Consider the following 4645-nt stretch of genomic DNA (forward strand, 5'->3'; position numbering starts at 1 on the left):
CACACACACACACACACACACACACACACACACACACACACACACACGTTCTAAAATAAACCCAAGCAAACAAGAAGCCCAGCCCTGCCTTCAGACCGTCACACTTCTCTGGAGCCGTGTGAGGCAATGGGCCATAATGGAAACTGGTTTGTTTGTGTGAGACCACCTCCTCATATCGGTCAAATCAACATATTTTCCTCGGTTACTGAAGGGCCCTGCCATGTTCTTTAAAGTACCAGACAGTAAAGAGACGGTCTGTTTCAGAGCCTATCAAACCTTAAAGCTTAGTTACAAAAATAACCGGTGGTCCATTTGATGCTGGTGCTGGCCCGTGGTGCGCTGCCACTCGACACCCGTGGCTTGTTCTGATGTGAGCAATCATGCTGGACCTGGTGTTGCTGCTTAGTTTGGACACACTGACTTCTGTGTCTATTTTGGTATGTTCTCAGCTCAGACTGGCCACACCAGTGAACAAGGATCCAAGAGCTCACTTAGGTGAGTTCCTTTTCATTCATTTTCTTTCATTCAGGCAGCAACTTTAAGAAACTGTTTCAACTGACACTTTTAACTGTCTTCATCTCACTTTAGATTCTTGTTTCTATATTTAGGATCAGTCCAAACCGAGCTCGTCCTGAGCATGTAGCACTCATCACTACGGTAAGAAAACTGACATTTAAAAGACTGGATTGAGAGAAGGAAAGTTTCTGAAGGTTTTGTGTCTAAGAAGGACTTTTTGCATCTATGTTTTTCTTATTTTTATAAAACTATACAGAAAATATAGAGTTGTGTTGTTGTGTCATATTCTCTTTAATCTTAAAAGAAAGTAAAACGTTAAACTTGAGTATTTGAACTTCTACATAACGCCACCTCAGTTCTTGAATATAAATACACGAGCAGATGCTGGGAAAGTACCGGAGCTGCTAACTGATCTCTGGTTATGAGAGCTAGAAATAAGTTGGCGAACAAAGTGTCTTGAAAAGCCAAAACTGTGACCCAGTTTACATGAAGATACAGTAAAGTCAAACCAGTTTCCTGACAAGGTTTAAAAGTTATATTTAAAAATATACACATTATTACCAAGAGAGGAACTTGTCTTCCTGGCAAACTGTTGTTATCCTGCAGTCCTAAACTGTGAATACAGATATTTCTATACTCTAAGAATGCTTTCAAAATATAATTTAATGTGCATTTAAACACAATGATTTATAAAATGCTCACATTTGTTTCGATCAACTTGAATTTCTTCTCCTTGGACTGAAGTTGTGAGTGTGGCTGTGTGACAGGGTGTGACCTTATGAAGTGGTTATTCTGAGAGCTCACAGTCAGTTAACGAATAAGTAAACTACAGCGCCGCAGCCGACCGCTCATTTTATGTGTTTTAAAGGGATCCAGGATTAGTTGTAACTTTAGACTTTATTTGATAAACATTTATTTTAACTGTAAAATAAAGACTGTAAAAATACTGTAGGATGTTTAGTTTTGTAAATTAAAAAATATATATTTTAACACGGACGGAGCCATTTTATTTKCACACAAAGCATTCTGGGTAAATGATGACGTGGATAGGTCCTCGGTGTGAGGCTGCTAGCGAGCTATATCCACCCTGAAGGTTAATCTTGGACAATATCTGATGATCGACTCTTTAAAATGAAACCAGAGAGCGTTGACAGAGAGGAGAAGGTAGAAATGACTCAGCCTGGAACTGAAAATATGGATGGAGGACAAAAGAGCTGCTTCATGGAAGAAGAAACTCAACTTAGCCTGTTAGCTTTAGCATTAGCCCCGATGCTATCACCATATATATTAGCTCAGCGCTACACATTCTCCTCTCATCACTGAGGTCCTCCATCCACATGACAGAGAGGGGAACACAAAAATGACTCAGCCTGTAACTGAAAATATGGATGGAGGACCTCAGTTTAGCTTGTTTGTTGTGCTAGCGCTGAGCTAATACATATAAGACAATATAGCATCAGCGCTAGCACAAAAGCTAACAGGCTAATCTGAGGTTGTTCTTCCATGAAGCAGCTCTGTTGTCCTCCATCCATATTTTCAGTTCCAGGCTGAGTCATTTCTACCTTCTCCTCTCTGTCAACGCTCTCTGGTTTCATTTTAAAGAGTCGATCATCAGATATTGTCCAAGATTAACCTTCAGGGTGGATATAGCTCGCTAGCAGCCTCGCACCGAGGACCTATCTACGTCATCATTTACCCAGAATGCTTTGTGTGTAAATAAAATGGCTCCGTCCATGTAATATATTTATAAACTTTTAGTTTAAAAATGAAAAAAACTAAACATCCTACAGTATTTTTACAGTCTTTATTTTACAGTTAAAATAAATGTTTATCAAATAAAGTCTGTTACAACTAATCAGGGATCCCTTTAATCACTCAAAAACTCACCAGATTTGGAAATAATTTTGAAGAACTCTGTTCATGTGACTCTGCTTGGTGTAAAATAATTACTGTGGTTGTTGAGAAGTTTAGTTTGAAAATCAAACTTTTGCAGCTGTGTTTTTCATATTGCTGTCATGGTCTGCTGAAGGCTGAAGGACAATGTTCCTGTGAAACTGTCAGAATGTAATCAATGAAGGAACATTTAAAGTCAACCCAGTTAAAGATGGCTGCCAAAGCTAACTGAGCAGAGAAAACACAACAGTGGCTATGTTACTCAATTTTAAATATTGTGATGAAACTGAGTGGTAGCAGCTAAACATTATCCCTAAAACACACTCCTATCATGAGCCGCAGTTCAAATTTTAAGAGGAATCATCTGATGTGTTCACAGCTGAATAACCTTTTTCCTCACACATTTCATGATGGCTGCCACAGCTAATTAACATTAGTAAACACAAAAACCAAACAGCTCAATTAAAAAACAATCAGCTAAAATTAGTTGTGACAGTGGCCTGAGAGTCATTCACAAGGTTTGTAAATGGGCTGAAAGTTTGTGCAAAATTTCCTAAAATCTTCCATGGGAAGTTAAACTGGTGACTTATGGAAATAACCCAGTGGTAAACTTCAAAATGAAAACTTTCCATAATCATGTGATTTTATTGGAAATAACATCAGATTAGGTGTAATTTAATCAAACTGCATCATATTCAGATTGCACAACGGTTCAGTGGTTAGCACCAACGCCTCCCACCCCGGTTCAGACCTGGGGTCTCTGTGTGGAGTTTGCATGTTCTCCTCGTGCTTAGGTGGGTTTTCTCTGGTACTCCGGTTTCTCCCACAACACAAACACATGTACAACAGGTTGTCTTCAGGCCCAGGCCTCCTTTGAAGAAGAGTTCTGAGATCTCAGTGGGACTTGCCTGGTTAAATAATGGTAAATGAAACTATAGAAATTGTTATTTTGCCATAAAGGAAAATAACATTAGACCCAAAGTTTATGGAAGCAACAAAGTGAATAACCTAATTTGCATTATCAGTGATGACATCACCGTGTTAAATGGTGCAACTTTTAGAGTACAACAAATTTTGAACCATTTTACACTTCTTGTAAACATTTTCTAAATTTGTACAAATAACAGAAAAAAGCCGTAGGTACATGATAATTATTGTGTTGCCATGCAGCAGTTAGCATGTGGCCAGCAATCAGCTAATTCTGAGCAGCATTGTTGTGAGAGACAGACTATTAGAGTCAGATTATATACAGCCTGCAATGTTTTGTCTTTAACTGTTTAAATGTGCATACGTATTATTATTATTATTATTATTATTATTATTATTATTATTATTATTATTATTATTTATTATTGATATTTGGTGTATGTCAATATAAATGGATCATCTTTTAAAGTAGGCTATTTATGAAATGACAAAGAACACACTGGTTGTGTGTTGGGAGACTGATTTTTTTACTGTGTTCCTGAACACAACATACAGTAACTCCTTCCACAGCCAAGGTGCAGAGTGACAGGAGCCTGTTTTCAAAGTTGAGCTTCAAAAAAGAAAAGAAAGCTTTTTGGATGAATTGACGACTCCAGTTGTGACTTATAGCTGCAGCAAATAAAACTAAGAATTACTTCATAATGTAAAGTGCTGACACGTTCTTCATTCTATTACAATAGAAATAATTAGACTAATTCAGACTTGTCCATGTAAACAATCAACAGTCTGCACTGAAGTCACAGCAATCATTTTGTTGTGGTCAGTGGCCACACGTTAATTATTGCGTGCTCACAACTTTATAATGCATGGTAATGCAATGATTATGTCGTGGCCACGCATTATTAAAGCATGGCCACACTATAATTTTTTTTCTCCAATGTCACCAGTGGGCTCCGTATTTTTGCAGTTACTAATGCTTATAAGTAAAATCAGGCATCTTGTGCTGAAATCACTTATAGCTACATTTTGTATTAAATTTTTTAGAAACATATTTAGTTTGTTGGTATTTTATGTGGTGATAGTGAACTGTCCTGAATGTGCATTATTAAATGACTGCAGAGCTGATACACAGGGAGATATGAACACTGGGCCTCATGCAAGAAGCGTTCGTACGCACAGATTTGTTCTTAAGTTGTGCGTACGAGTGATTTAGGAGAATTTGTGYCATTCACCAATGTTTTCGTTTTCTACGATTTTTTTCAGATACGAACAAAATTCACGAGTGGTCCAGACCTGTCGTATATTTTAC

The 4645-nt window shown here is 37.7% G+C and overlaps 1 protein-coding gene across 3 annotated transcripts in view; it reads left to right on the forward strand.

Annotated features, from left to right (window-relative positions):
• Window positions 1–128: 128 nt before the first annotated feature.
• Window positions 129–4645, forward strand: part of LOC106526095 (uncharacterized) — a 14815-nt gene continuing 10298 nt past the window's right edge. For 2 of the 3 annotated variants that reach the window (XM_014020580.1, XM_014020582.1), the window contains exons 1-2: window positions 129–495; window positions 609–657. The gene's annotated coding sequence lies outside the window, so the exon portion shown is untranslated. Of the gene's footprint in view, window positions 496–588; window positions 658–4645 lie in introns of all 3 variants that reach the window. The other variant, XM_014020581.1, reaches the window with a different exon arrangement.

Source organism: Austrofundulus limnaeus, unplaced genomic scaffold, assembly GCF_001266775.1.
Source record: "Austrofundulus limnaeus strain Quisiro unplaced genomic scaffold, Austrofundulus_limnaeus-1.0 Scaffold259, whole genome shotgun sequence".
NCBI classification, from domain to species: domain Eukaryota; kingdom Metazoa; phylum Chordata; class Actinopteri; order Cyprinodontiformes; family Rivulidae; genus Austrofundulus; species Austrofundulus limnaeus.